The sequence below is a fragment of the Numida meleagris genome, chromosome 2, assembly GCF_002078875.1.
Source record: "Numida meleagris isolate 19003 breed g44 Domestic line chromosome 2, NumMel1.0, whole genome shotgun sequence".
In the NCBI taxonomy this organism is placed as follows: Eukaryota; Metazoa; Chordata; class Aves; order Galliformes; family Numididae; genus Numida; species Numida meleagris.
In genome coordinates, this window is record NC_034410.1 from 138,157,655 (window position 1) to 138,177,420 (window position 19,766).

General features: G+C 46.2%; 1 long non-coding RNA gene across 5 annotated transcripts in view; it reads left to right on the forward strand.

The window, feature by feature from the left end:
* Window positions 1-19,766, forward strand: part of LOC110393760 — an 81,509-nt gene that overhangs the window by 9,699 nt on the left and 52,044 nt on the right. For 3 of the 5 annotated variants that reach the window (XR_002435179.1, XR_002435182.1, XR_002435181.1), the window contains exon 2: window positions 5,068-5,212. The exons of the other annotated variants lie outside the window; for them this stretch is intronic. This is a non-coding gene — a long non-coding RNA (uncharacterized LOC110393760). The remainder of the gene's footprint in view (window positions 1-5,067; window positions 5,213-19,766) is intronic. 5 annotated transcript variants of the gene reach the window in all.

Consider the following 19,766-nt stretch of genomic DNA (forward strand, 5'->3'; position numbering starts at 1 on the left):
TCATCCACATTTTTCTTCTGCTCCAAGATGTTTCACCATTTCTGCTTGGCTCCTCCTTCCTCTCACAGAGGCGGATCACTCAAGCACCCCGGTAGCATCTCTGCACGCTCCAATAGTCTGCTGCTTCCAGAGGAGCAGCCACAGCTGCGCTTTTTTTCTCAAAAAAAGGAATAGAGGAGCAGGAGCTGCTTCCATTTCCCTTCTCTCTAAATATTAATCTGTCAGCTTTTGCTTCTCATACCTCCTTCAGGTTGCAGCTTGCATGCAAGTATGATGTATCCCAGACCCAATGGTAAGATCCAAAGCAGTGCATAAGTGGGGTCTGTGGTTGTAGTGCTGCTCCCCTCCATCAGAGCTGATTGCAATCTTTGCTCAGAGCTCTGGGTCTGCATTCCAGACATTAGCTTTCTTAGCTGTCAGCTGCTAATTTTAATAGCATTCTAGCTTGCTGCAAGCCTGGGACTTTCCAGCCTGGTTGTGAACCTGTTTCCCCCCTTCTGAGGGATTTGGCTCTGCTTTGGGCTGAGCCATGTGGCTGTGCTGCTGCTCAGCTCCTCCTGAGAGAGAGGGATCCTGGGGGTGCCAGCAGCCAAGCAGGTTTGCATGTGGCAATAACAGCTCAATCAGTTTGAGCAATCTCCATCCCTTTAAGAAAACACCTGGAGACAGCATGTGGCAGTGCTGGCCCCACAGTGCTGGGAGCAGAGGGAACTCTAAATGGAGCTGAGGTGATGTCCTGTACAATACTTTCCATTTTCATTTAAGCAGGGACTGCTGTAAAGCTCAGCATCTTTTAGTTGGATTCATAGGCTTTAAAGCTGAGTGTTTTGACTGCTTCTGATTATAGAAGCGGAGGGATCTGAAATAGGGAAATGCTTTGATGTTGGCAATTTGAAGAATGTGCTCAATATCACTTTGTGGCAGACCTTTTATTCTTGGCTGCATCAGCGTCGTGGGCCCACGGCAGCGAGCGACTCGGTTGGATGGCTTTGCTTGCACAGCAGTTTTTTTCCAAAAAATCCCAGGACTCAGCACCGCATTTCCCGTTCTGGAAAGCCAACACTTTCCAGGCCCCTGTGTGCAGCATTAGCAGCCATGGCCAAGCATTTCTTTGATGGGTGACAATTCCTGAACGTGCTCTGCCCGCACTCCTCTGCGGTCAGGTTGAGTGATCTCTAACAAATGAGGCTGGTGCAAACATGTCTGCGGGCTTTCAGTGGGTAGTGGTCACTTCTTGGAAAGGTGTGATGTAATCACATCATTTCAAGGGGTGCCATCAGGGTGAACGCGCAGAAGCAAAGCAGCAGCCCCTCCTATCTGTGTCACTGGTGATACCTGAGACCTCTGCAATAAGATGTAAACACTGAGTGTTACGTTTCATGCAGGATGACTCTTCTTTTTTTTTTTTTTTCTCGAAATGTCTGTGCAAAGCAGTGATGTGTCCCCATGTCACCCACCTCTGACCCCTGGGGTGAGGGGCTGTTTCAGGACACAGCCATAACTTGATCTTTCTGATGACTCCTGCAGACAAGCGCCAGCTAATGCCAATTGTTAGGGTGGATTTCTATTTTCAGGATACTCAGGCCTGATCCTGTTTCCCTTGCATACCCAAATGAGATTTTTACCCCAGTTTAATTCAGAGCAGAGACAGGCTGTTTATCTAACAAAGCGTTTGGAGATGGCATAGCACGTACGCTTCTCTATTAGTTATAGCCCTCAGCATGGAGCGGTGGTCTGGGAGGTGCAGAGGCCCTTGCCTTGAGATGGATAAGGAGCGAATCATGTCTGAGGTAGCCTGGCAGGAGGAGTAGCTTTTAAAAGCCAGATCTATGCGGAGCTGTCACCATCCTAAGTTGTACCAGGTTAGCGTTTATGGCTAACTGCTAACTCCTCCTGCATTTTGGGCTTGAGTGCCACAGATGCTCGTGTTTACCTTACACAGCTTCCTGCTGCTGGCCCTGGTTAAAACCAGATGTTTGTAGAAGAAGTGGGTGAAAGTGAACTAGATGGCCAGAAAGTAGCCAGATCATACCCTTTGCTCCCGCAGCATGTCATGCTCAGGCTGGCACAAGCCCAAGTCATGCCTGCCCACTGGAGTGGTTGTTTATGAGCTGTAGGTGGGAGATGTCAGCCAGCTAACAGCATCTAAACAAATAAATCCTTTTTTCTCTTTCTTTTCCTCAGTATCTAAGTGTGTGGCCTTTGTTGCTTGAGTGTCTCTTTTAAGCAGCTAAAAAGTTTTTCTAGATGAAATATGTTTCTAGGCTGAAGCTGGGAGATAAATATAACTCTGATCTGGTGAATTGAAAGGAGGCCATAGTAAGTGTTATGTTGCCTTACTCAGTATTTTTTTTTCTTCTTTTTGTGGTGATTCTGTTCTAACTTAAAGTGGAAAACCTCCTGAAAGACGTTATTTTTCCTGTTATAAGAAATTACATGCTGGAATGCCATTCACTGGTTTATGCTGCAGGGATTCGAGCCCCCACCCCTCTTCTTCAGCCGAGCTCTGTGTGTTTGGAAAGCAGACGCGTTTGCAGCTGAGCCAACTATAATAATAATAATTCAGGTTGAGAAGCACAGAGCACCCTGTGATTAGCAAAATAATGATTGCATACTGTAGAAACGGAGAGATGCTTTTTGACATAGTGAGAGGAGCGCATGTTGCAGCTGCTTTGCGAGATGCTCGGCTCACGTCCCCCCACTGACGTTTTCAGCGTACGGTTCTGTGCAGGAACCACACAGAGCAAAGCGTGCTTGTAAAGCAATGATTGCTTTTGAGTTTTTCAGTGAATTGTGCTGATAAAAGAGCAGCCAGAAAACTTGTAAATAAGAGTTCTACACACTGTGCTCTGCTCCTCACGGTAATTTCATTTTTTTTTTTAAATTTGGATGCAGATGCTGCATATGTTCTCTCTGCTTGCCAAGAACCCAAACTTTAGCTCTAGGGTTTAAAAAAAATGGGATAGGAAGCTTTCCAAAGCCTTTCCTCTACAGGTGCAAGGTTGGATCCAAGTTGGTGTGATTGTGACAGAGATCTGTTACACAGTGCCACTCTGACATTTGTTAAATGTGTTTGTAGGCTTGTCACTGATTATTTGCTGCCTTAAAATCTAATCTGCCCTTCCACATAGCAGTGAACTATGGATTTTACGCATACTTTCCTTTGATGTTTCATCAGCAATGCTTGATAAAGAGGGCAGGGTTTCTTTGGCCATGTGCTGCTGCCCCACTTTATCTCCCATAACCTTTGGTGTTGGAGCTGTGGGGCCATTTCTGAGACCTGACTCCTTCCTCCGCTCTTTGTGGCTTCAGTGGCCTTGTGCCAACCTTTTAGGTACCAGAGCCCTGCTGCAGCAATAGAGGCATCCCAAGCAGTTGGTGCTCCAGACCATCCTGGCTGCTTTGCTGGCAATGCAGTGAGCCTCTGTAGAGAACTGAGCCAGCTGAAAAACAGCAGGAAAAACAGTGAGATTGTGATAGTGTGGAGGCATGGAAAAGAACAGGAGCAGCTGTGTGCTCTTGTATAGGTGAGGCTGTGGGGAGATTTGGTGGTGGACCTGGAGAGCTCACACAGTCACCTACGCCTTCATGCTCAGTGTTTGGGAAATACTTCCTGTGAGCACTGCTGGGCTTCCCCAGACCCAGGCTGTAATTCTGCATCCACCTTGGATGCTGCCCAACCTACACATGTGAATACTGTATGTATATGAACAAGGCTTTAAAAAAAAAAAAAATATTAATATAGGGTACTCATAAGGTATTACATCAGTTTTTCTGATGTCTGGTTGTCCTCTGTGGATTTCTTTAAAACTGCCTAAGTATTTGCATAGGACTTGTATAATAGGGGAATAATAAAAAAAGGTCTTAATTAGGCTTGTTTTTCTTCAGGCAAGCAGGTGGAGTATGTCCTTTGATCCCATCCAACCTTGTTTTCTGAGATTTGACATTTTTCTTTCCTATATCTCTTGTTGACAATAATCATAGAATCATAGAAAAGTTTGGGTTGGAAGGGACCTCAAAGCCCATCCAGTTCCAGCCCCTGCCGTGGGCTGGTTGCCACCCACCAGATCAGGCTGCCCAGGGCCTCATCCATCCTGGCCTTGAATGCCTCCAGGGATGGGGCATCCACAGCTTCTCTGGTCAGCCTCTGCCAGTGCCTCACTGCCCTCTGAGTGAAAAACTTCCTCGACATCTTACCCACATCTCCCCTCCTTTAGTTTCAAACTGTTTCTTCTTGTCGTATCAGTCACGTATGTACATGTGTGGATATACATGCACACATACATGCTCGTTTCCTTTATTACAGCATATATTTTTTCCCACATTCGAAGACAACTTTTGTTGCCTGTGTGCAACTGAACGAGCCATTGAGTTAGTGCTACTGTGTGAAGTTCAGGAAAGACCAGTGAACATTTTTCTAATAAGAGGATATTCTGGTCCTCTTGATAATCAACCCCCCATTGTAAAGACATTTTGAGTCACAGTTTTAAATCTTTGTTCCAGTGGAAAAGATTTTTATGGTCAGCCCAAACAAGCATTAAATCCTGTTTTTTAGCACGGTTGCCTAAAATAGTACAGATTCTAAATCGGAAGAGTGACTCTAGGGAAAAGAGAAAAAGTTGAAACAATGCAAATCATGGTTTGGTGGCACAAACTTTCTGTCCCACCCCAAACCCTGATAGAAATTTGGCAGAGACATCAGGCAGGGTTTCCTCGCTGTGAAATGCTGCATGCTTTAGATGGCTGTATGGAACTGGATTTAGATCTTCCCCATGGGTGGTTGTCCCCCTTTATTTTAGAGATTCCAATAAATCACTTTGGTGTAGTTTCCATTGGTTTTCTTCTGTGCAGCCTGATTCCCCTGCTTTCTACACCCTCCTGTATTTGTAGGGAAATCTTATTCTGGGAAATATGCCCATGGTTTGGAAACACGATGTCTTTTGGGGGTTTTGAACTTGCATTTCCTTGCCCTTCTTCCTTACTACTTAGGCAAATAGAGCTGCCCAAAGTGGACCTATAGCTCTTCATACCAGTTCTACACAGCTTATCTACCGTGTTTATTTTCAGTCACTGGAATTGCCGTGGCAGCAGCAGCCCTTGGGATTATGATTTCCTCACGACAGAACACTGAGTCAAGACAGCCCACATTGTGGGGAGGGTGCAGCTGGAGTGGTGGCGAGATGGCGGTGGGCTGAGAGGAGTCAGCGCCAAGGTGAGCTGGGAAACCCGCATGATTTTATGGGGATGTTCAGGTGCCCGTGCCCTGAGCACACTGAGTTTTGCTGGCAGCATTGCAGCAGTGTGGCTTAAGTCTCTTAAAGCACGTTCTGCTCTTCCTGAGCAATCCGCTGTTGAAATGTAGCAAGCATTGTTTCCTACTGTCCAGGCATGGATCTTAGTGCTCATGTATGCATCTCTGTACCCCTTATTTGGGTTTGCCTGTGGAGCCCAGTTTTGATCCCTGTGCAGTGGCTCTTTGTGCCTATAGTGCTGCAGGCAGCAGGTGAACTGCCTTCCATGTGACCCTGTCCTTTTGTGGTGATATCCTAGCTTGCCTTCAGCTGAGTACTCACTCTCCTCCTCCTGTGTCCTTTGCTGGCGCAGCTGGCATGTGGCAGGTCTTTGATGTGCTGACTTTGGAAACTTGCAGTGCAGCTGCCCAGTGTTCATTGTAATATCTCATGGTGCAGTTTTCCACACCCTGTCCTTGAGTTGAGACTTGTCCCCTTGTATCTCAGTCCTGCCCTTGGTCCTCCAGCATTCTTCTAGCTTGCTGATGGCAGAGTGGCCAGAGAACTGAGCATCTGCTCACTTTGCTCTCAGTGTGGTCTGCCTTTAGAAAGGCTGTAAGGGTAAGTAACCATCTGAGCTGGGGAAAGGACTCTAACTGGCTGGGTCTATCTCAGTACACACCTGGTGCGCTCTTACTCTGAGCAGATAAGAATCTATGCTTTCCTTACTTCTTTATCACATGGGAACAGCAGTCAGGATATAAAGAGGCTTTACCCTGCACAGGTTGTGAGCATGCCCTGCCTTTCATTTCTTTGTCTCACATACTTTCTTAGTTCTTGTGGCTGTGATGTTTAAGCATTTTTCCAAAACTGAAGGTGATGGTGATTTCAGTCTTTATAGTAGAACAGTCCCTGAGCAGAGAAGAACAGTGATGTTAGCATATGGAACTGACATATTTATTATTGATGATACCTTTAAATGATTAAACATTTTTTCCTTGCATTATTTAGGGGAATTATGATATTCATCATTAATGGAAAGATGTCTGTCTAGGGAAATGCGTGATTCATACTCATTCTCTGATTATTTCCTATTGCCTTCTCCCAGCTCTTGCTTTTCCTTTTGGAGTAAGTGTTCATCATTCTGTAAATATGCTCTGCTAAACGCTGAGGTGTTTTCTAGTCAGGTAACTAAGATAGCACTTAAATAAGAGGCATGGAAATTCAAGTAAGGAAATAATGCTTAGAAAACGTCAGCATATTTGAGAACTCTTGCTAGCAAATATTAATCAGATTAATTTTTTTATTTTACTATCAGATGCTGGAAGCATGAACAGTCTTGCCATTGTGTGTGTTTGTCTCCCCATGGTATGGTGCATTATTGTAGCAGGGTTTTATTAAAAGTAGGACAATATTAACTGACAGTTTGGTTTTGATAGAGTAGGCTTCCCCAAGTGCGTGAAGACATGGATCACATTCTATGTGTTGTAGTGATTCTGTCAGTGACCTGATGTTATCTAGATATTGGGTATTCTGATATGATGTGAAAATCTTGATAATTTGATCCTTAACGCCTCTGAAAACCTGCACCTCATCTCTCTTGATTCTTCAGAGCAAGCAGTTCTTGTCCTCACCCAAGTATCTGTTGCTCATCTGTGAGAAGAGAAAAATGAACAGAGTTGCTCTTGCGTTTTTTTTCTTCATTTGTGGAAGTGAAGATGAGAGTCCCTCTCCACCGGACTCATGAACACTTTTTTTTTTCCCCACACAGAAGAAACAGGGTATGTTTTAAAGATGAAATGTGTCTGTAAGCTTGCCTGCAATACAGAGCATCAGAATACATCGATGGAACTTGGACTGCCACCAGAGTCCCTGTGTTTTGCGCGTACTGAAAAACAGCGCTTTTTAAATAACTGAACATAATATCCTGAATTGGAAGGGACCCACAAGAATCATGGAGTCCTTCTCCTGGCTTCACATAGGACCACCCAAGATTCAAACCCTATGCCTGCGATTGTTGTCCAGACTCTCCTTGAACTCTGGCAGCTGGGGGCTGTGCCCACTGCCCTGGGCAGCCCGTTCCATGCCTGCTGCCCTCTGGTGCAGACCCTTTCCCTAACCCCAGCTGCCCCTCCCCTGACACAGCTCCATGCCGTTCCCTCGGGCCCTGTCACTGTCACCAGAGAGCAGAACTCAGCACTGCGCCTCTGCTCCCTGTGAGGAGCTGCAGCTGCCATGAGGCCTCCCCTCAGCTCCTCTGCTCTGGGCTGAGCAAACCCAGGGACTTCAGCCATTCCTCATATGTCTTTCTCTCCAGACCCTTCCCGATCCCTGTAGCTCTCCTGTGGAGGCTCTCTAATAGTTTTGTGTCCTTCTTACATTGCGACATCCAAAACCTGCACCCAGCGCAGACCAGAAGGGACAGTCCCTCCCCTTGCCCGGTGGCAGTGCTGGCCAGATGCACCCCAGGGTATGGTTGGCCCTTTTGGCTGCCAGGACACACTACTTACTTGTATTCAGCTGAGACCCCAGATCATTTTGTGTTGGGCTGCTCTACAGCCTCTCATCCCCAAGACCATGCACATAGCCAGGGTTGCCCTGCTCCAGCTGCAGAATCCAGCACTTGCTATTGCTGAACTCCATATGATTGATGATTGCCAGCCCTCCAGTCTGTCAGGATCTCTCTGCCCTTGACGGAGTCAACAGCTCCTCCTAATTTAGTATCATCAGCAAACTTAACAGCTCATTGAAGCTTCATGCTTTTTATGACTTTAAATAGATGCAATCACATTTTACTAAATTAAGACTTAGATGTTAGTTTTCTTAAATCATTAATCTAAGAGCTATTTCTTAAGGAAGAAAAGGTTATTTAAATGGAATCTTAATTGTTGACATAATTTCGGTTGATACTGTAAAATGGACAGGATTATTTTTTTTTTTTTCCCGAAGTCAAATAGCAGGAGAAGAGGAACAATGCCTCCCGCTAAGATGCAGATTTCTTTCACTGACAATTGTAGTGTTTCGGAACCAGGATCCAAGGAAAGCCAAGGCCCAGTGTGAACTGAACTTGGCAAGGCATGCCAGAAAGTACAAGAAGGGCTTCTACAGGTACCTCAACCAGAAAAGGAAAGTCCAGGAAGGTGTACCTGCTCTAGTGAGTGACGCAAGCAAGCTGGAAACAACAGACAAGGAGAAGGCTGAGGTATTTAACAATTGTTTTTGCCTCAGACTTCTCTGATAAATGCTCGCTGCACAGCCCTCAAACATCTGGTTTGATAGGAAGAGATTGGGGAAGCAGCATCCCTCCCACTGTAAGCAAAGATCAGGTTCATGACCAGCTGAGGAACCTGAACATCCACAAGTCCATGGGTCCCAAGGAGATGCATCCCAGAGTCCTGAGGGAATTAGCTGATGTAGTCACCAAGCCACTCTGAATGATATTTGAAAAGTCATGGCAGTCAGGTGAAGTCCCCAGTGACTGGAAAAAAAGTAACATTACATCCATTTTCAAAAAGGGTAAAAAGGATAACGCTGGGAATGACTGACCTGTCAGTCTTACCTCTGTGCTGGAGAAGATCAGTGGAAAAATGGTTAGATAAGTGCACCCTCAGCAAGTTTGCTGATGACACCAAGCTGCGGGGTGTGGTCAACGCACCAGAGGGATGGAATGCCACCCAGAGGGACCTAGACAGGCTTGAGCAGTGGGCCCAGGTGAACCTCATGAGGTTGAACAAATCCAAGTGCAAGGTCTTAGACCTGGGCTAAGGTGACCTCCGCTACCAATACAAGCTGGGGGATGTAAGGTTTGAGCATGGCCCTGCCGAAAAGGACCTGGGGGTACTAGTGGGTGCAAAGCTGGACATGAGCCAGCAGTGTGCACTCGCATGCCCAGAAAGCCAACCGTATCCTGGGCTGCATCAAAAGAAGCATGGCCAGCAGGGCGAGGGAGGTGATCCTGCCCCTCTACTCTGCACTGGTGAGGCCCCACCTGGAGTACTGCATCCAGATATGGAGTCCTCAGTACAGGAGAGACATGGAGCTGTTGGAGCACGTCCAGAAGAGGGACACAAAAATGATCCAGGGAATGGAACACCTCTCCTAAGAGGACAGGCAGAGAGCTGGGGCTGTCGAGGCTGTTCAGCCTGGAGAAGAGAAGGCTGTGAGGTGACCTGATGGTGGCCTTTTGGTATCTGGAGGGAAGCTACAGAAAAGAAGGGGCAAGACTCTGTAGCAGGGTCTGTTGTGACAGAACAAGGGGAAATGGTTTCAAACTCAAAGAGGATAGATTTAGGTTAGATATAAGGAAAAAATCTTTTACAGTGAGGAGGGTGAGGCACTGGAACAGGTTGCCCAGAGATGTGGTTGATGCCGTGTCCCTGGAGACTTTCAAGGTGAGTTTGGTTAAGGCCCTGGGCAACCTGCTCTAGCTGTGGATGTCCTTGTTCATTGCAGGGAAGTTGGACCAAATGGCCTTCAGAGGTCCCTTCCAACTCTAAGGATTCTATGATCCCTCTCTGAAGTCTCCAGTGGAAGGTCACTATTTGATATCTGCCTCATGTAGCATCAGTACAGAGTCTGGCACTGGGACATGGGTTGGGGGACAAGAGGAGTGTGAGTGCCTCCAGAGTGGAGAGGGTGCTAGGAATCTTGACGTGTGGTGAAAACTGCACTTGAGTCAGTGACTTCCTCTGGAGAGTGCACAACAGAAATAACTATTAAATAAAAAAAATCAGAGGATTTAAGAGGCTTTTCACTCCTTTAGTATTCCTTCCCTGCCGGCCTTTGCTAAAGTTTATTTTTGACATTCAAACTAAAAAATCCCTTTAGGACCCCTATAAAGAGTTAATGTTTTTGTAGCTTCTCCCTGTGCAGCAGTACCAGGGAAAACAGGTTGCTGTTACTTCACTCTGTTTTATTGTGCCCTGCTTGCCCAGCCTCTTGTGCCGGAGAAGGTGAGGTGCTCTTCACCTGGCATCTCAAGCTTGCTGAAGTGCCCTTACATAGTCTTTCTGGGAAGAACGGAGTAGCAAGAGCTCACAGATGTGTATGAACCTGGGAACACAGTGAGTTTCTATGAGCTTCTGTGCAGCCTTACCCTTTGGGCAAGCAGCTGAACTCTAATGCACTTGTTTTTTCAGGGCACCATGGTGTCGGGGGAAAAGAGGCTGTGTTTCCTGGCTTTTGCTACCAATCAGCTCATTGCCAAGAACATAAGGATTTATTGTTTTTTTTTTTTTTTTTTAATTGTATCTAATCTCTCTACAGAGGCTCTGTTTAATGTCTTATCTTTGTTTGAAATGTGGAATTCGTCTGCCACTATTAGTATTCAGATGCAGAGAGGCTGCAAGACTCCTTGTTTTGTTCACAGAATCACAGAATTGTAGGGGTTGGAAGGGACCTCTGCAGATCATTGAGTCCAACCATGCTGCTAAATCAGATTCCTGCAGTAGCTTGCATAGGAAAGTGTCTCGTTGGGTTTTGCATATCTCCAGAGGGGACTCCACCACTGCTCTGGGCAGCCTGTTCCAGTGCTCTGTAACCCTCAAAGTAAAGAAGTTTTTCCTCATGTTTGTATGGAACTTCTGTGTTCCAGTTTGTGCCCACTGCCCCTTGTTCTGTCACTAGGCACCACTGAAATGAGCCTGGCACCACTGACTTGTCTCCCGCCCATTAGATATTTATAAGCATTAATAAAATCCAGCTTCAGTCTTCTCTCCTCCTGGCCGAACAGCCCCAGATCTCTCAGCCTTTTCTCATAAGGGTGATGCTCCAGGCCCCTCATCATCTTTGTAGCCCCCCACTGGACTGCCTCTAGAGGTTCCCTGTCTTTCTTGAACTCAGAAGTCCAGGACTGGACACAGTGCTCTAGATGTGGCCTCAGTATGGCAGAGGAGAGTAGGATCACCAAGTGTAGTGCAGGGGATGGAAATTAAAAAAAAAAAAACAAACAAACCAAAAACAACCCACAATTTCTGCCTCAAAAGCATGCTGCTGGAAGAAACTCAGTGATGGGGTACATGATGGTGAGTGTGGGGACACCTGTTCCCTGCTCAGCTCAGCCCATGGGCGTGGCACAATGGGCTGGGCTAGAGGCACCGCAGCGTCATCCCCAGCCCCATGTGTCCCACCTGCTGTATGGAACACTGCTTATCACTGACCAATGACTGCCACCTCTCTGAAGCTGCATCCCTGTACCAATGTTTTCCTTATGCCTCCCATGAATCCCTTTGCTGCTGGCCCTCCCTTTGGCCTCGAGTAACCTCCTGTTTGTCTCTCTTTGAACGTGCCCCCCCTCACCGGAGGGGCCGGCTGCAGGGCTGCGCGTGTTGACGGTGGTCACGCGGCTCGCACGGGGCTGTGACGAGTTCCTGGGCACAGAGCATCTACAGACACGTGGACCCAGCGTGCAACGCTCAGCTCCTCCGGCCCAGTGCCCAGGAGCTGAGTGGAGGGGAGGGAAAAATGGGAATTCTTAACCATTGACTGCAAAGGAGAGTTAATTAGAGAGATAGGAAAAAGCCCACCCCCCCCCCAGTTTGGGGGGGAGCCTGGAATCATGAGGCTGCTCTGAGTCTGTGCCTCTGAGCTGTGCGGCTGAAGCGAATGAATCACGGCTTGGGGGGAATAAAAGTCTGAGTCATAATCACTAATACTACAGAGCGGATTTGCTTTGTTTTTTTGTTCCTGTGTGCTGACTAATGGGCAGAGTAGCAACGAGAGCCCTTTCACTGCTGTTTCATCAGGGAAGAATGCAGCCCTGTCTCCCCGCAGCAGTACTCAGCTCTGCGGTGCGTCCCAGTTGGGTGACCCCAGCCATCTGCCCACAGCCTCGAAGGCCAGGGCAGCAGCCCTGCACCTCTATCACTGCTAGGCAGTGAGAGGGGCAACTTAAAATAACCCATTTTGGTAACCAGCACCTGTTCCTAGAGCTCTTTGCTGTGATTTATTGATTTAAGGAGGGTTTGGTATAGTCATGGCCACCCAGCTCCCACAGCTCAGCAATGTAAATGCACTGACGTAAGCTAGCTGTCACTTTCCCAGAGATGTTCCTACAGCTGCCTGAGTCTAAAACCCAAAAGAAATTCAAATACTGATATTTTTATAGAGTAGCTTATTTTTGGCATTTTGTTCTGGAAACCAACTCTCATTGTGCTTTTAAATTCAGACTGGACTGTGAGTCCTACTGTGTTAAACTCATTTTGACTTCCCTCCCCAACAGATATACATACAAATAATTTGAAGAAAAAGCTAACACCTAACCTTTTATTTCATTGAACAGGGTCAGGAATACAGCACTGACCCAATCCCTGGGACCAGGGCTGCTCACAGTGTGAGATGCAACAGACATCCCCCCAGAGATTGTTTTGGGGTTAAGTGGTTCCGTGGTGGGTGGCAGAGCTGGTTTGCCCCATGTGGCAGCTTCTGCCTTTGGTGCCAAGTTCTGGCTGTTGTGTTATTTTAGCTGATTAGATTAATTTCCTGGATGAAGCAAGTAAGTGACATTAATTATGTTACATTACCAATATGTGCTGCTGCTTTATGCCCTGTATGCCCTAAAAAAAATTTAGAGTACTTGCATTGCTTGAAGGTTCGTGCACAGAATTGAAAACCTGTGCAGTCGTGCATGCTTGTATTCACATGTACATACAGAGACAGAGGAAAGAGGTGCAGGGGTTTAAATTTTGGTGAGCAAAGTGTTTTGCTGGGATATCATAGAATCATTAAGGTTAGAAAAGACCACTGAGATCATCATGTCCAACCATCGACCCATCCCCACCATGCACACTAACCCATGTTGCTCAGTGCCCCATCTACACGGTTCTGAAACACCTCCAGTGATGGTGACTCAACCACGTCCCTCAGCAGCCTGTTCCAATACCTCACCACTCTTTCTGAGAAGAAATTTTTCCTAATATCCAATCTGAACATCCCCTGATGCAAATTGAGGCCACTCCCTCTCATCCTATCGCTGTTAACCTGGGAGAAGAGGCTGACCCCCACCTCACAACCACCTCCTTTCTGAGAGTTGTAGAGAGCAGTAAGGTCTCCCCTTTGCCTCCTCTTCTCCAGACTGAACAATCCCAGCTCCCTCAGCTGCTCCTCGTAACACTTGTGCTGCAGACCCTTCACAGCTTCACTGCCCTTCTCTGGACATCCTGGGCCTTGATGTCTTTCTTGTACTGAAGGCCCAAAACCAGGACTGTTCTTTTTGCCTTGTGGTGTTCTTAATTTTTCACTGTTAAAGATACTGGCAGTAGGATAAATGTTATCCCCAGAGAAAAACTGGCAAGATCTGGGTTCAGCAGTGGCAGCCAGGTGTTCCTGGTACCAGCTCCAAGTTACACTGCCCTTATGCACCTAAAGCTGCTCTGATGGAGCGATAACACATGCTATGAAGTTTATAGATGTTTTAGTTTTTTTTTCTGTCTTGTGCCAGGTTATTTTTAAGCCAAATCAGTTCCCTGTCTGAGTTTGCTGCCTTACTGTAGGGCAGGAAGAAGCAGCATTTTTGGGGGGACTTCATTGTTGAAGTATGTGGAGAGCTGAGGAATGTGAATGCAGGCTGGTGGGGTTGGTCTGCTGCTACTCTGGATGACTGCTATCACGGGGCTCTGCAGACCACTCTGTGCTGCACAGCTCTTCTGCTGGGGCAACCCAAACAAGTTCCAGAAAGCAATAAGCTTCTGCAGCAAAAGCAATTTTCTGTTTCCTTCCTCTCTCCCTCCCCAGCCTATACCTTTTAGCCTGTTCTAAATTACTCGCATCTTGCCAGTGTGATTAGGGCTGTGAGTGTGTTTTAGAGATGCATCTCCATATTTATTTTAATTTTCTGTTCATAATTTTACAGGCTGCCAGCAAACATTAAGTACAGATCAAGCAAAGGAAAATGTGAGATATTTTGGTTTCTTGTCTGTGGAAAGGAGCTAATGAGCCTTTGGGTGTGAGGATGGGGAATTTGCAAGTCCTGGATATGGATTTTTTCCTCCCCTGTGTTGGACTTAGAAGGAGGAAATTAAGTCTTGGAATAGTAAAGTGCTTGATTTCTGCCTTCAGTCTCTTATCTCAGCTTGTGTAGGCCAACTGTGCTTCTGAAGCTGGTCCCATCCGTGATGATAGGGTGATAGCAATGGGAGCAGACAGGGACAGTAAAGAAATGACAAACATCCATCCAATTGAGCCTGGCCAAAGGTCTGAAATGGATGTGGATTCCCCTTGCAAAGATCTCCCCCCTCATTACACTAAATAAAAATGAAATGGAGATATTGATTTAATTCATGCACTCTTGGTATGTGGAAATGTCTAAATACAAGTGCATTAAAGCAGGTGAAACGATTCCAGCAGCTCTTCTTGGGGGGGAAATACATTATCACTGCAAGGCTTTGATAGAATGAGGGCAAACTTGTATAAAATGCCAGTGCTTCCTGTTGACTTTGTATTTGCATAATTCTCAATGCTTTCACAGGGCTCCTTGCTTTCAAATGTTTGTCCAAACGTTAAGTAATCCGCAGCAGCCCGGGGCTGTCGGTGGCCATAGTTTCTGCCTAGGAGGGTGGGGAAGCTTTGGCTGGGGAGGAGAAGATGAGGTTTTGCTGAAGGTGGAACTCTTCCAGGAAATTGGCACCCAGCTATCAGCGCTCAGGACAGCCTGGCGGTGCTCAGCAAGACCTGCCCAAGCTTGAGCTTGCTGTATGGGAGTAAATTCAGGTGTTGCCTCAATCTGAATTAAAAGATCAGAAGATAAATCCTGGTTCTACAGCTGGAACATTTTAGAGGATGCTCCCTTTGTTTGTTTGTTTGTTTGTTTGTTTGTTTTGTGGGATAGCTCATTATCCGTGTGCCCCTGTGGTCTGCAGAGGGTATTGCCTGTGCTCAGTCATTTCTCTGTATGCTCAGTGCCAATGGGATTTATTTCAGCCCCTGCTGCAGCCATGTCTGTGTATAGCCAGGCTTTCCTGTTTGCTTGGCGGAGAGCCTGAGGGCCAAAAGGGTCCCCACATCACTGAGCACTGTGGGACCGCTTAGCAAAAATGCCAGGACAGATTTCCCAGTCCCACAGAGAGCTGGGGGTGTCCTATCTGGTTCAAACCCCCTGATGTCATGAAAACCCTCGCAGTTCCCAAATCAGGCATTGTGCTAGAAGGTGATGGAATACAAGAAATGAATCAATTCACATATCCTGGTAGTTGTATCTAAGCCACAGGGGATGTCCAGGAGGAAGTGGTGTCACGCATTGGCAAGGCAGCAGCCACATTTACTGGCTTAATTGAGATTTACTCATTGAAAATCTGCAGCTGAAAGGCTGAACTCTGAATGTTGGACTTGAGAAGTTATTTTTTATCTAAACATACAGATCTGAAAGCTGGAAACGTATCAGAGGTACAGGCAAAGAATCTGAGCGCCTTTGAAAATAAATGGCTTAAATGAGCGCTGAGCAGTAATCTCCCAAGACATAGTAAAAAAGGAGATGGAAGAATTTGGGGGGATAAGAAACAGAACTGTCTGCTGTATCAGGAGGACTGCTGGCTAGTGGAATGGAGACACTGGCAGTGGTAGGAACAATCCTACTCTTACATGCATTAATTGGGAGGAAATTATACTGGATTTATTGTAGCGTGCACAGGAGGAACAGTGATAGATGGAGTGGTGGAGCCCTGCTTGGCTGACAAAAGGCTCAGTTAAAAGCTTTGTTCTTTTGGTAACTCTGCTTAGAAGAGTGGGATAATGTGGCACTGTCTGTCACTGTGTGGTTTTGTCCTTGCTGGTAGTTTGAGCTTGATGTGTAATTCCTGTTAATTCCACCTATATAGCACAATGCTCAGATTTCCTTTGCTGCAGAAACAGATTCCTCCTGTCTTCATTGCTGCACCTGTAAAATCAGGTGTGCTGTAATTCTTTTCTCTACAGTAGTCCTTTAAAGCTTTGACTTTCTGGAATTTCCCGTTAAATGTCCAGAATGAGTTCCCATCCCAGTGGATGGTTGTAACAGGTGTGGCAAGTAGGTGAGGGAGAATAAGAAAAAGCCAATTAAGAGATGTTATCAATGAGCAGAGGAACATGAATGCAGAACGGTGCTGGGATCGTGAAGAGTCCTTTCTTACCTTCCCGAGCAGCAAAGGGGTATAATCTTACCAATTAATAAATCAATCTGAATCTTAAGGCTGGTTGGGCCACCTGCTCTGCTACTGCTGAAAAACATCCAGAGCTTGGTGTAGCTGGAAGGTTTTTTGCTCCCGTCTGAAGTTGTTCATAACCAGCTTATACTCATTTGGCCTTGTGCAAGTATTGGCTTTAATCGCTGTTTCTGTGATAAGAAGAGCAATCCTGTCCCCTCAGAGCCATGCAGGTTAAACACTGGCAGCTCTCATCTGCCTTGTAAGAGGGACTTGTCATTCCCTCCTGGCAGCTCTGGTGAGTTCTGTTCATATTCATCCTTCTTGAATGTAGGCTCCCAGATGGGGCGTAATATCTTAAGGTGTTCTGCTGTTACTGGTATAGCTTCACATCTTCTCTAAATCTACCAGAAATACTTTGTTCTCCTACAGTTGTCAGAATCACGTAGACCTTGAAGACCTACTGTGCTGACATCTCTGGTTGTCTCTTCCCAGCCTTAGGCGATGTCTGAGTCACAGGGATGTAGTATTGAGTCTTCTTCTCTCTAAACCCTTATGCTTGGAGAAATGAGGGGTTGATCCCAGTCTACCTGCAGAGAGTGACAACATATCTAGTGTTTAGTTAAGGCCATAACTCAAATTGATCTTCCTCCGTTGCTGGAACCAAGCCCCAAGCTTCGTGTCTTTATGAAAAAGTATGGCATTCTTAGAAGAAACAACAATTGAAAATGTTTCTCTTCCGTATTTGAGTATTTTTTAGCAGAATTGTTTGGCAATATGGGATATAAAAATTACATTTAATATCATGGTATATCTATTTTTGGTTTTAATTTTTATATTGGTGACTGAGAAGATACAGTTCTTGTAATTGTGATGTTTGTGATCGTAATAGACTTTCTGCAACTAAGATGAAATTTCTTCTTACAGTTTTCTTCAGACTGGCAGGTGCTTCAGTTATTTGTTTAAAGAATTTGCATCTTTTTAACGGGGATCTCAGGAGCTGAAGTGAAACTCTGAAGGTTTTAGGCAGTGCCATGGTTCACCTGATTTCCTAGGGCCCCCTCAGCACTGTGGGTTGATCGCAGCTCCAACTACCACTGTGATGAAGTCAGTAACAACTCCATGCTGTAGATAGCTGAAGATGCTTTTTGTAGCAGTAGAGCTTGAAATAGGTGTGCACTGTGCTGTAAGTAAGGGCTGTATGTCTGGGAGAAGTTTACCTACCTATTTGTACTTTTGGTGGTTATAATTTGAGGCCCATCTCATAGAATTATAGAATAGTTTGAGTTGGAAGAGCCCCTTAAATGTCATCTAGTCCAGCTCTCCTGCAATGAGCAGGGAAGCCAGCCATTAGGAATGAGCCATCAGTGCAGAACTGATGCTGGCAGAGCCCTTGCTTTCCATGCTTTGTTTCATTTGTGTGGAAGGGAAGAAAAAAAAAAAGAGAAAAGCCAGCAAAAACAAAAGCAGAATTTCTGCTACAGCTGTTTGAAACAATAAATGAGCCACGATGTGTTGTGGGTTTTATTTATTTTCCCCCCTCATTTCCTCATCCATCTTTTTATATTTCTCAGTCTTGGCAGTAGGAGCGACCATTCTCAAGAGCCGGTGCTTTGCTTTCGTGAGTCACTGGAACCGCATGCACTCTGTTTACTAGAGTGCAGAACATGCTCATGCCTTGCTACTTCATAGAATCATAGAATCATAGAATCACCAAGGTTGGAAAAGACCTACAAGATCATCCAGTCCAACCATCCACCTATCTCCAGTAGTTCTCACTAGACCATGTCTCTCAATACGACGTCTAAACATTCCTTGAACACCCTCAGGGTCGGTGACTCCACCACCTCCCTGGGCAGCCCATTCCAGTGCCATGCCCATTCCTGGCATGCTGAGTGACTTTGCCTTTATTAAGCTCTATCCATATTAGGTGATAGTGGGAACTCATCTCTGCAGCGCCAGAACCTGAGCTACTGACTAAGGGAGTTTGCAGTGCATTTGAGGTCAGCGCGATGCATAACCACAGTGATGTAATGTGCAAGGTTTTGACCGGCAGGAGGTTCAGCCAGGGTGGCTGAAACGCTTGTAGATATAGCCACCGCGCTGCCCTTCTGGAGTTTGTTCTGGAACTCGTGGGAATGGGAAACATCACGTGAATCAGCTCAGATGTTATCATGCATTGCAACTGCGTCATATTAAAGTCACCTGAAATGGGTTACTAATAGTACTCTGTGCTCTTTTCTGGGAAGAGTAATGAAGTGAAGAATAGTTAGTAGCAAATACCTGAGTTATCTGACTTGAACTCATCTGTGCTAGGAGACTAACACCCTCCTCTACTGCCAGAGATTTTTGTGATTTGAAATTACATTCAGATGTGAGAGTCAGAATAGGTCTGATGGGTCAAACCCACGGTAAGAAAGCTGTCTGTGAGATAATATATGAATATATCTACATAAAAACACATAGTTGGTTTAATCCGTGACCCTGTGGTTACATGGACCTGTAAGGGCTGTGGCAGGTGGTCTCCTGGCGATGCAACTGCCGTGGTAGATGTTGTCATCACTGTGTCTGCTCTGCTTCCTGTAGGGCTGTGGTGGTCCCCAGCAGTGGCGGAAGGGGAACTGTGTCAGCTCCTCAGCTGCTGCAAGTGACAGCTGGTGAATTAGTTTAAACTGTTAAAATTTAAGCTGGATAGTGCAGCAGGTCACTTGTGGATGCTGGTGCCCAATGGGGCAATGACAGGACTGTCCGGAGGAATCCTGCTAGGTGTGTGGGTCTTCTCTCCAGGCATCTGAGGCTGGAGACCAGATGCTGAGCAAGGATGGTGGTTGGGTTTGATCTTGTCTGCTGATCGCTGTGTTACAATGTTTAAAACCCATCCCTTTGACAGGAAGGCTCATCACGTGGTCTCCGCAGGGTTCAAATTCTTCAGTTATTCCTGGTTTCCTTTAGATATGCGGAGCTGTGATGCGGATGTATTAATGCCTAGCATGCCTCAGGGCATCCTAATGAATAGGACTTCACTGGTGGAACTGAACCATTTATAATGATGTACAATAAACTCCTCCAGGTTGCCCACGTCCATGGGGATGCTTGAGGATTTGGAATTAGAAGGCAATTTCACGGTTTTCCAGAGGTTTGTTTTTGTGGGGAGCGTAAGGAGGAGGAGGGTGGCAGGAAGTGATGATGTTAAGGCAGTTGAGGATCACAAGATCTCTAATCCCTCAGTGCCCCACGAGTGGGGCTCTTTATGCCTCCCTGTTCCGCTGCATTAGGGTTAGAAGAGAACAGGCTCCTGCTGTCCTGGTCCCATGTGCTGCCTCCAATGGCTTTATATCACTGTGAGCACAAATGAAAAGAAAGGAAGATATGATACTGTCATATTGGCCTGGCTGCATTCATGGAGATCTCTACTAGTGAGACT